The sequence below is a fragment of the Pituophis catenifer genome, unplaced genomic scaffold, assembly GCF_029215685.1.
Source record: "Pituophis catenifer annectens isolate HBS135680 unplaced genomic scaffold, rPitCat1.0.hap2 SCAF_2, whole genome shotgun sequence".
Classification (NCBI taxonomy): domain Eukaryota; kingdom Metazoa; phylum Chordata; class Lepidosauria; order Squamata; family Colubridae; genus Pituophis; species Pituophis catenifer.
Genome location: NW_027256882.1, coordinates 12611768 through 12624238, shown reverse-complemented (window position 1 = coordinate 12624238; position 12471 = coordinate 12611768).

Here is a 12471-nt window from a genome sequence, read left to right as displayed (position 1 = left end):
CCATCGATGACCCAGAGGACGACTCGATTCCCAGTTGACCACAGCTGGCACCCCAAGACTGAACCTGAACCTCATCCAGTCGAAACCGGCCCACGCCCAGGAGCAGTGGCGACAGGAACCTCTTTTGATGACTTCAGAATAAAAATGAACTGCGCACATGTGCAGAACGACCTAAAGGAAAGAGAAGAAAAAAAAAGTTCAAGCCTGTCTTTTTAAATTGCCTGCAAGTATTCCATTACCATACTGCTGCTTTCCTATGATTCAGAACCATGGACAGCCACTCTCAGTAAGTAACACCTCACACAACTCAGGGACTTTACCCATCAACTTCCCTATTTTATAATTAGATGGAACCAATTTCCAAGAATGGAATCAACAACTCCAAGTTACTTTTCTAAGAGAAAACTTACTTTTCATGATTACTGACCGTCCAAAAAAACCTTGGACACTTGAATTGGACTGCCTACATCACAAAGCATTTTACCTACTTATAGCTAGTATTTTCCCCAGTATTTCCCCTAATATTAACCATTATTTAACTGTACCAGAACTAATACAATGTATGTTTGACCTATTCTACAGCAAAAGTGTGGCAACAACAACTCGAATCTCTAGAAATTTCCATTCTGCTAGACTTAGAGCAGGGACTTCAATGAGCGAACACATATTGAATTTAAAGGCTACCAGGGCAAATTTACTACAGAGAGGAGAAATTATAACAGAAGAAAGCATGAAGAGCATTATTATAAATTCACTAGACCCTAGTTGGGATAATTTCATAGCTCAACTAGACAGTATTATAATAGGGCATCTATCAATAGAGACACTAACGAACAAATTAATTGCCGAAGATAATTTAAGAAAAGATAGATCACTACACCACAGAGATAGTAGAATTATTAAAAGGGTAGAATTCCATAGCAGAGATAGGGACATGCCTGAATGCTACATATGTGGCTACAAGAGTCATTACAAAAGAGATTGTCCAAAAAACGTTAGAGGAAGAGATCATTACCAAAATAGAGACAGACAAGAAAATAGACATAGACACTCAGATTACAGATACAGACGAAATGACTCTCCCATACCAAGGGATAAGAGAAAATACAGAGATAATTCCAAAAAAAATCAGTCAGGAACTCTTTTTTTTTTTTATTGAAAAAGTTTTTCAAATACAGATTTCCCCCCATTTTTCCCCCCTCCACCCTAACCCCCCTCCCCCTCCCCTCCCCCCATGGCTTCTCCAAAATAAAATCCAAATTAACATCAAATTATATAATACTTTACCATCCTTTTACACCACCCCCCACATGCTAACCATTTCTTTCTAACATTATTGTTATATCCCCCTATACTATACTATACATTTCAAAGCATCCTTCAGCTATAAAACTATATAATAAATCCTAATTTGGCATTTATTCAACTCATAATCTACCCATTTACTCCACCCCAAACATATATCTCTTAATTCAAATCTTTTGCATATATTTATATCTAAACATCCCTTTTCCTAAACTAAACAATCAATAACCTAACCTATCTCCACCCATTTTCCTACAGGTCTAACATACATAATATTTTTAATATCTTTGTTCTTCTGCCCACACCACACCACTAAAAGTTATTTCCATATATAAATAAAATCCTCAAATGATTTTAAATTTGTAATCCATATAATATCTTCGGTAATGTCTTTCAACTGGATTATTAATTCCATCACCCATGTTAGGGTAATATCAGGTTCAGCTTCCAACAGTATATTCAGTATCTTCAATTACCATCTGCCCCCATCAATAATAAGTATTTTCGTATATAAAAAACCACCCGAGTGACTTTATATTTACATTCCATGTAGTATCTTCTGCAGTGTCTTTTATCTAGATTGTTAATTCCAACCACCACATTGGGGTAACAACCCGATCTTCTGCATGCCCCAATCCCATAGATCTCTTGCCACATAACTCCACATATACATAATCCATTTTTCAAAAAGTCCAAAATAGAAAGTTCCAATCCACTCAATCAGAGGCCATCTTCCACATCCCAAAAGCACCAGCATTGCAGAGATCTGTTATTCTTCTCAAAATAGTATAAGTCAATAATTTGCCTCAGTTATATTTTCATATATCAGCCTTCTATAAGTCCCGCTTATTATATTTAATCATCTCTTAAATAACTGGCATTAGACTGTTGTTTAGTTTAAAAAATTTTAGTTTTGTAGGACCTGCTTCTTCTTTTCTTGGCTTTTTGTGGTTTAGATCTCCATCCTAGTTGCCTTTCTAGAACTTGCATATCAGCTGATTGAATTCCATGCTGGTCTATAACTTGATAAGACATCACATTAAAATCCAAAACCGCCTCTCTTGTATTTATAGGTAATCCAGCTGTATCCTCTGAAGGAGAGTCCAAAAGCGGCTCATCCAAAAGGGCCTCTGTAACTTGTTGTTTTTCCATTACCTCCATCTCCATCTGCTTAGCCTGAGTTTCAGTCTCTTGTTCATTTTGCTTTTCTTTATTCCCCTCCTGTATTCCTAACACTGATGGCTTACATGGAGATGTTGGATCCATTTTAAAAACCTTGTAGTAAAATTCTTCCGCTTTTTCAACAGTATTTAGTTGATATCTTTCTCCTTGATATCTCAATATTATACCAACTGGAGCATCCCACCTAAATGGGATGTTTTGTTTCTTTAGCTCAGTCACCAAAAATCCAAAATCCTTTCTATCTTTTAACATCTTAGACGGCAGCTCTTTATATATCCAAATCTTCCTTTCGTTCATTTCCAGAGTGGAGTTAAAAGACTTTTGCACAATATCATTTCTTATTACTCTATCAGTAAAGTAAATCACCACATCTCTAGGCAACTGCCTTTGCTTTGCAACCCAAGAATTCACTCTGTAGACCTTATCAATCCTACAGGATACCACTTCAGGACTAACCTTTAAAATCCCAGCCAGAACTTCAGCAGACATCTTTCTCAAGTCATCTCTGTTATTTTCCTGTATTCCCCTCATTCTGACCGCAAATTCCATGGACCTGTATTGCATCATTGTGACTTCTTTTTCAATCCTTTGTTTTATATTGTCTGCATTGTAAATCTTGTGGTCAGCTTCCTTTATTTTAGACTTTACTTCTGAGTTATTGTCTTGAATATTTATCAAATCATTTTAAATTCTTTGTATTTTATTGTCCAAATTATAAAACTTATTATCAGCTTCCTTCATTTTAGACTCTAATTCTAAGTTGGTATCGTTATCCATCTTTGTAACTATTTCTGAAAAAGTTTTCAAAGCTGTTACAATCTGTTGTTTCAGGTTAGCATATTTTCGTTGTACCAACTCTTTAATTTCCTGCCTGAATTTTTCAAGATTCTGGTTCACAATATCATCATGTCTTGCCATCTCCTCCAAAACAAATTCCTTTAGGTCTTTAAAGCCATTCTTCTGACTCTGCAAGCTCAAAACTTGTTCATATGATTTGTAAATGGGGGAGCCCCCCCCCTGCTTGTTTGTCTGGCTTTGTCAGTTTTAACGCCATCCTGCCACACAGACAAACACTTTTTAAAGAAAAAGACTTCTCTCCAAACGGTATCAATATCAAGTCTCTAAGAAGGAAGAAACATAAAGTAGCAATTTTTCTCTTCAATTCTAGCCAGCGCTACTATTTCAGATACTTTGCAACGTATTAAACTATTCAGGCAGAAGGACTTTCACTTTCAGCTTTCTTCTTCTCAAGCCTCAGCCAGTCGCCATTTTAAACTTTTTTTCTTCGCTTTTAAAATCACTTATAAAATTGTTAGAAATACTTGCAATTTAGGGTCCCAAATCCGGATTTCATCCATTTCATCCATTTCATCCATTTCATTCATTCATTCAGCATTCATTCATTCATTGTTTGTTTAAACAATCTATTAGTTTTCATTAATTGGATTGGTCCCATCGCCTGGCTCTGCAAAAAGCAGAGTTCCCCCGAAGCCCGGAGCAACGGCAAGCTGAAAAGGGAGCCACATTCTGCTTCCTCCCCAAGAGTAATAAAAAACTCTGGGGAGTTCGCAGAGGGCTCTACCTGTCCTCGCCAGCTCTATCTCACGTCTCCTCAAGGAGACGGAGTTTTTCGAGCCGTCTCTCAGCTGTAGAGACGGCTCTTTACGGGCAACGAGGCTGGCGGTCCCGAAAGACCGTCTGGCAGCGACGGAAGCCAAACCGGAAGCCAGTCAGGAACTCTTTATGGGCTAGGGAATCAGAAATTCTACATCAATCCAATAAAAAAGGAGAATCATTGGCTTATAGATTCAGGAGCCACTAATCACACTACTTATGACAGGAGATTGCTCACATCTTTTACAAAAGAAAACTTTATAATTAAAGTAACCAATCAAAATAATGTTTTGGTAACTGGGAAAGGAAACATACATATACATGGGATAGGTGAAATAGAGGGGGTACTTCTTGTCCCCAAAATACCCATAACATACTTGCAGCATTGAAGCTGAGCAGGGATTTAGGCATAGAAATCACCATTAAAGAAGGGAAGGTATACATGACAAAAGACAAAGTAGACATAAAGGGAATTACAATTAGCGGAAACCTATCATATCTTGACACAGAAAGCCACAATCAATCTAGCATTAATGCCCATTTAGACTCAAATGAAACCCAAGAAGATTCTCACAATTATAATACACCAAAAAAGAATAAAGTTCTAATAGGGAAACCTTTGCACAATGAATGCGCACATTTACTACACAGAAAGCTGGGACACCTTAGTTTTTCTGTTATTCAAAAGATGGCTGATTGTTCGGAAGGACTAAAAGTAAAAGATTGTAAAAATTACCTGGAGTGTTCTGTGTATATGTCTTCTAAAATCAAAACCAAACCCAGACCAAGAAAAGCAACACGCAAAACCAGTTCCACTTTCCAATTAATACACATGGACATAGTAGGTCCCCTAAAACCTTCCATAAAATATAAAAAAAGATTTTTCTTAACCATTGTAGATGACTTCAGTCGCTAGTGTCGAGCCTCGGTTGGGTCTCGCCATCAATGGGGAGGACGATGAGGAGGAGGCGAGCTGCTGGACTCTCCAGGGGCGTGTAATCAGCTGTTTGAGAAGTCTTTACCACTCGCGCACAAAACGAAGCAAACGCTTTCATCGGAGATCGGGGGGCATGGAATATGCAGATGACGCTGCCTTGTGATGTAACAGAGGCGCGCTCTCCTACAGGCCAGCTAGGGGGAGGAGGGATGATGTTGACTGTTTAATTGCCAATTGAGTTATTGCGCTCCTCCTACAGGCCAGCTAGGGGAAGGAGGGATGATGTTAACTGTTTGATTGCCAATTGATTTCTTGCTGCGTATATAAAAGGCGCTACACTACAATTGCGTGTAGCGCTAACTTTAAACCTTGTTTCTGGCTGTGCCTTTCTCCTGCCTGTGTTTGCTGTGCCGAACCTAATAAAGAAATTGCAACCGCTTTATTCCGTTCTGGTGGTGGCTTGTTTCCAATGGATCCACGTAAAGTCCAAGCTATAGTTGAGTGGCAAGCGCCGAAAACCAGGAAACAACTCCAAAGTTTCCTTGGTTTTGTGAATTTCTATCGCCAATTCGTCCCCGCATTTGCCGCTATAGCACTACTGTTAACAGACCTGTTACGCACTAAATCCACTGTGATAAAACCAAGACCAAATCAGTTATTGCAGTGGACAGCTCAATGTCAAAGTGCGTTTGAACAGTTGAAATATCTTTTCACCAGAGAACCGGTACTTAAACACTCCGATCTGTCGCGTGAATTCATCATTCAAACCGATGCTAGTGATGTTGCTGTAGGAGCTGTGTTGCTGCAAAAAGATGAACAGGATAGGATACGCCCTTGTGCTTATACCTCACGCAAATTAAACACCACAGAGCGAGGGTGGGCGATCTGGGAAAAGGAGGCCTTCGCTGTCTGTTGGGCTCTACTTACGTGGCGTCACATCCTGGAAGGGGCTACTATCCCGTTTGAAGTATGGACAGACCATAAAAATTTAGAGGCATTACAAACACCTAGACGTCTGTCTCCAAAGCAACTACGCTGGGCACAATATTTCTGAAGATTCAATTTCAGACTCAAATATGTGCCAGCAGGAAAGAACTTCCTCGCCGACGCACTTTCTCGTATGCCACAATATAACAGTAAGCGCGAGGAAGTAGTGGAATCTCTTATACCACCCATTGAGAGTGGGCATGCGGTTGCAGCAGTGTTACGGAAAGAAGCATCCTTCTTAATGACTCTTCGGATAGCTATCAGCCAGGATACGTGGTTAAATCAAAACCAAACGTCAATAGTCCTACGAGACGGATTAGGGTGGAATGGGGATCGTTTATACATTCCAGAACCGCTTCGGGCTACAGTCTTACGACGGTGCCATGATGCCAAACCAGCAGGTCACTATGGTTTCCTTAAAACACTTCACCTGATTAGACATCAATTTTGGTGGCCACGAATGCGTGGTGAAATTGAATGTTACGTAAAAACGTGCCCAACATGCGCGGCAGCAAAACCATGGTCAGGGAAACCACTCGGTCGATTACAATCGGTGGCTGATCCTAGTCATCCATGGGAGGATGTGGCGATGGATTTTATAGTGGACCTTCCGCCCAGCAATGGACATACCATTATTTGGACAATAGTAGACTTATTTTCAAAGCAGGCGCATTTTATACCCTGTCGGAGTTTACCATCTGCCCGACGATTGATAGACATGTTTATACAACATATCTACCGCCTTCATGGGGTCCCGAAGCGTATTATATCAGATCGGGGTGTCCAGTTCACCGCCAAGTTTTGGAGGTCTTTCATTCATAGGATAGTGTCTACTCAAGGATTAAGTTCAGCTTTCCATCCCAGTACAAATGGAGCAGCTGAACGGGCTAATGCCACTGTGGAACGATATCTACGTTGCTACGTTTCGTATCAGCAAACTGATTGGTCTGCCTTACTCCCGTTCGCTGAAGTCGCGTACAATAATATCAGCCACCGTAGCACGGGGTTTTCTCCTTTCCAAATCATCTATGGAAGAGAATTCCCAGCCATACCTGAAGTAGAACCTCCAGCTACAGGTGGATCTACGCATTCTGGTTGGGCCGACAAGATCCGACAAACGTGGCCAGCGGTAAAAACGGCGCTTCAAAAAGCAGCAAATGAATACAAACTTTATGTTGATAAAAAAAGAGCCGACCCAAAACCGTTTTCTGTAGGGGATCACGTGTATCTATCAACCAAATATTTGAAATTACAATTACCTAGTAGGAAACTAGGTCCCAAATACATAGGTCCTTTTCCTATAACATGTGTGATCAACCCTGTCACTGTCATGCTTAAGCTACCTTCACTGTTAGGAAAAATACATCCTGTTTTTCATAGCAGCCTCCTTAAACCTGTCAAGGAGGAAAGACCCACACATCAGCCTGTTTCCCCGGGACCGAGTCATTCAGGTCAATATGAAATAGATAAAGTGTTGGATTCACGTCTACGTGGAGATAGGTTACAGTACTTAGTACGGTGGAAGGGTTATCCACTAGCACAAGCATCTTGGGTGGCAGCTCCAGACATTCATGCCGACCGGTTGCTCCGTCGGTACCATCGTAAATATCCAAATAAACCAGGTCCCAGTGGGTAGAACGGTTGCTATACTAACATCTTTATTTTGTTTCCTGCAGGTGGACTCCTGGTAGAGAGCAGCCACCTGTCGAGCCTCAGTTGGGTCTCGCCATCAATGGGGAGGACGATGAGGAGGGGGGGCGAGCTGCTGGACTCTCCGGGGGCGTGTCATCAGCTGTTTGAGAAGTCTTTACCACTCGTGCACAAAATGAAGCAAACGCTTTCATCGGAGATCGGGGGGGCATGGAATGTGCAGATGACGCTGCCTTGTGATGTAACAGAGGCGCGCTCTCCTACAGGCCAGCTAGGGGGAGGAGGGCTGATGTTGACTGTTTGATTGCCAATTGAGTTATTGCGCTCCTCCTACAGGCCAGCTAGGGGAAGGAGGGGTGATGTTAACTGTTTGATTGCCAATTGATTTCTTGCTGCGTATATAAAAGGCGCTACACTGCAATTGCATTAGCGCTAACTTTAAACCTTGTTTCCAGCTTGTGCCTTTCTCCTGCCTGTGTTTGCTGTGCCAAACCTAATAAAGAAATTGCAACCGCTTTATTCCGTTCTGGTGGTGGCTTGTTTCCAGTGCAGTTGGGTGGACTTGCCGAGAGCTAGGCTTTGTATATACCCTTAATCACAAAAGTGAGACATTTCAAAAATTTAAAGAATTTTATAAAAGAATAGAAGTACAGAATAACATTAAAATCAAATAAATTATGACTGACCGCGGGTCAGAATTCCTATCCAAAAATTTTTCAATCTGGCTAAAGGAACACGGATTACATTTCTCTTCTTCACCGTTTTCAGCTTTTCAAAATGGAGTGGTTGAACGTAGAAATTATACCCTACAGACAATGATGAGATGCGTTTTAGATGACGCAGGACTAGGACAAACATTTTGGGCCGAAGCACTTGTATATTCAAATTATACACTTAATAGATCTTGGTCTAGCATATTGGATAAAATACCTTACGAGGTAATGTATAATAAAAAACCTCAAATAGCTTACTTACACATTTTTGGAGTAATGGCAGACGTGCTCATACCAAAACAATCGAGACATAAGGGGGAAAAGGTGTCAAGGAGATTGAGATTTATGGGTTATGAAACAGGAACCAAAGGATTTAGATTTGTCGATAACCATAACGAAGCCAAGCTGATCACCTTCAGCATGCTGGTCTTCTGCAGTGTCTGGGTATCCTTTGTGCCTGCCTACCTGAGCACCAAGGGGAAATACATGATGGCTGTGCAGGTCTCTCCATCTTGGCCTCCACTTCTAGCTTGCTAGACTTCATCTTTATCCCAAAATGTTACATTATTTTACTAAGACCAGACTTGAACACAAAAGAACATTTGATATCAAAAGAAAAAAATGAAATAATTTTTAGGTATATGTTTTATAATGTAGTGTTTCTTAAACAAACAAGGAAACCATCAAATCCTTTTTTTCAAGTTAGCAGAAAAACAGACCATCACTTGCAATTACTAGAATCCTCCCCCCCCTTTTTTTCTCTCTCTCTTTTTGCTGCTGAGCATATAAATAATTACACAGGTGTGTATGAATGTGTGGAAAGACCCTGCCATTGGGCAGATTGCAATGAGCAGTTTTCTAGTTTCTCCAAAATTGAAGCAATTATATGGATTACTGAAACTAATAATGGTTATACTGATTGTAACATCCCAAAAACGCTATTTTCTCCATGTAAATAGGTTTGATTGTTGTAGACAGAAGTCATAACAATGTAGCATAGCAGAAAATACAATGCAATACAATAATAAAAAGTAGGTTATATACAAAGAGGTTGAAACAAAATAAAGCCAGTACTATGATAAAGAATTTAAATATTTTGAGGAAAGCATTGCTGGGAAGCAACTATTTGAGTTGCAAACCAGTTTCATAATAGATTTAGGAGGATTGAAGGAGATAACGTTGGTATGCAGTTAAAATTATACTGTGAACCAGCTTAAATAAGTAAGGCTAGGAGTGGAGGAAAGCATCGCTGGAAAGCAACTGATTAAGATGCGAACCAGCCAAAAAATAAACTCAAGAGGAAGTGGAGGAGACAATATTGGAGAATAGTTAAGCCAAACTGTGAACCAGTTAAATAAATAGAGATAGAAGTGGCGGAAAACACTGTTGGGAAATAGCTATTTAAATTATGAATCAGTTAAATATTAGACTTTAAAATAAAGTATTTTGGGAGTGACGAATTTTAGATGGAAATGTTGATTGATTTAGAAACAATTAAGAGAGGAGGAAAATATTCTTTGTCAAGATTATGGATACTAATTGCCATTTAAAAAAGGTACAATATAGACTCGATGCAATGGGTCTTAGAAATGAGGAATATATATGAAATATTGATTGTTAAAATGACAAAAATTTGGAATGATGTCTTGTTGGAAATAATTGTTTAGAATTTAGGGTGATATAGTAAATTGTTTAAAATTTAAATGTTTAGAATAAGATCTCTTTTTCTTTTTTTTCTTTTTTTTAAAGAGATAAATGGACAAAATTTGGAACAAAATTGGTTGAGGGAATATGAGTAATTGTATTTATTTTATACCGGATCAAATCCTTGCTCTAAAAAGATGTATTTTATGTTTCATGTTTTAAAAAATAAAAAAAAACCTTTTAAAAAAAGAATTTAAATATTTTAAAATTTAAACGGCAACAAAGCAAAAATAGGAACCTTGGAATGAACAGTTGAAAGTATATCTGCAAGAAAATAATTAAAGTATTCAAAATCGAAGTGCTTGAATTCACCTACCTTCAATACATAGGCATTGATCGCATCATAAATGGGCCAGTGGAGGAAATAGTGGATAATGACCAAAATCTCCTTTCCATCTGCAAGCAAATGATGTGGCAATTGGCCACTGTTCATATTAACCCAGTGCAGGTAGAGCTATTTTGTTGAAACCAACATGTACATTTGAGTGGTTGTATTGTACTATAGTAGCAACTTTATTGGCATCTCTTTCAAAAAGCTTGTCCCTAAGGGCTTCCCTTTTCCAATACCAGAGTTCCCACAAAGAAGGTTGGGTTTGGTCCATTGATTCCCAGCTGTAAAATGGAGAAAACAAAGTTTGGGAAGATACATCTTGAAGGCTTCTTGTGCTGAACAACACAATGTATGCTCTAATACATTGCGCCCCTTTCTGGATCGGGACTCCCTACGCACGGTCACTCAAGCACTCGTCACTTCCCGCCTGGACTACTGCAATGCTCTCTACATGGGGCTCCCCTTGGGGTGCCACCCGGAGGCTACAGTTAGTCCAGAATGCGGCCGCGTGGGGGATTATGGGAGCGACGGGGCACTCACATATGACACCTCTCCTGTGCGAGCTGCACTGGCTTCCTGTGGTCTTCCGGGTGCGCTTCAAGATGTTGGTGACCACCTTTAAAGCGCTCCATGGCTTAGGGCCGGGGTATCTGCGAGACCGCCTTCTGCCACCAATAGCCTCCCACCGACCGGTTCGCTCGCACAGAGAGGGCCTCCTCAGGGTGCCGTCGGCCAGACAGTGTCGGCTGGCGACCCACAGGAGGAGAGCCTTCTCTGTGGCAGCACCCGCCCTCTGGAATGACCTACCCCCTGAGATACGCATGATATCAGACCTCCGGACTTTTCGTCGGGCCCTGAAAACACACCTATTCCATCTAGCCGGGCTGGCTTGATCCCATCCTCTCAGTTTTAAATTGAATTTGGTTTTAATTGGGTTGTTTTTAATATCTTGGGCCAAATTTATTTAATTGTTTTTTAAATTGTTTTTAAATTTTATATGCAACGTTTTATCTTGGCTATACACGCCCTGAGTCCTGCAGGAGAAGGGTGGTATAGAAATAAAATAAAATAAAATAAAATAAAATAAATAAATAAATAAATAAATAAATAAATAAATAAATAAATAAATAAATAAATAATAGTGATGAAAGGAAACCATACCTACATAAGCATCAGGACTTCCCTGGGGAGTCCCAAAATCTTCATTATAAAGTTTTTTTGGACTACTTCCAATCAGGTAAATAACCTACTCTTCCCACTCACAGATCTCAGTCCCATACAACATCAGGACGATGGCCTTGCCATGAAATATTCCAAATGCAAGCCTAACAGCTAACTTACTTTGCAATAAGAAGTCTCTCCATGTCAGCTACGGAAAGCCCTGGATGAAGTTGAATGTTTGGGTGTTTTCTAAGTGGAATTTGGGCCTTGGATTAAGACTGCCAGTGGTTGGATCAGGATAGTGAAGTGTGACACTCGTGGTATTTTTTTTGATCTTTTAAGGGCTTTTAAAACCATCACTCATGATTTCCTTCTGGATTACCTTTGAAGATTGGTGCTCATAATTCTTGAGGGGGGCAGAGGCAGCCATTGGTTGTGGGGAAGTAAAGACCAAATTAAACCCCTTAAGTATGAGTTTCTATGGGGCTCAAAGCTCAATTCATTTGTCTTCAACATAAAACCACTGGCAAAATAGCTCAAATCAGTTTCTTGGCTTGAGCTAAAACCCTTGGATGTGGTTCTGTCCTCCAAGAACATTTCTTACATTCCTTTACATCAGGGGTATCAAAATTAATTTCATTGAGGGCCGCATCAGGGCTGTGGTTGACCTCGGGGGGGGGCATTGATTTTAATTAATTAATTTATCAAAATTAAAATTAATTAAAAATTAAAATTAATTAAAATAAATTCTTTGATTAAGATCTTGTTTCCTGCTGAATTTTTTGACTGATGTTAATCCTTGCTTATCTGAGTATTGGTTGCTGGAAAAAGGTGTGTGTCAACTTGCAAAGCTTTCAAGTTGCCATGAGTAGGAGGGAGGGAGAACT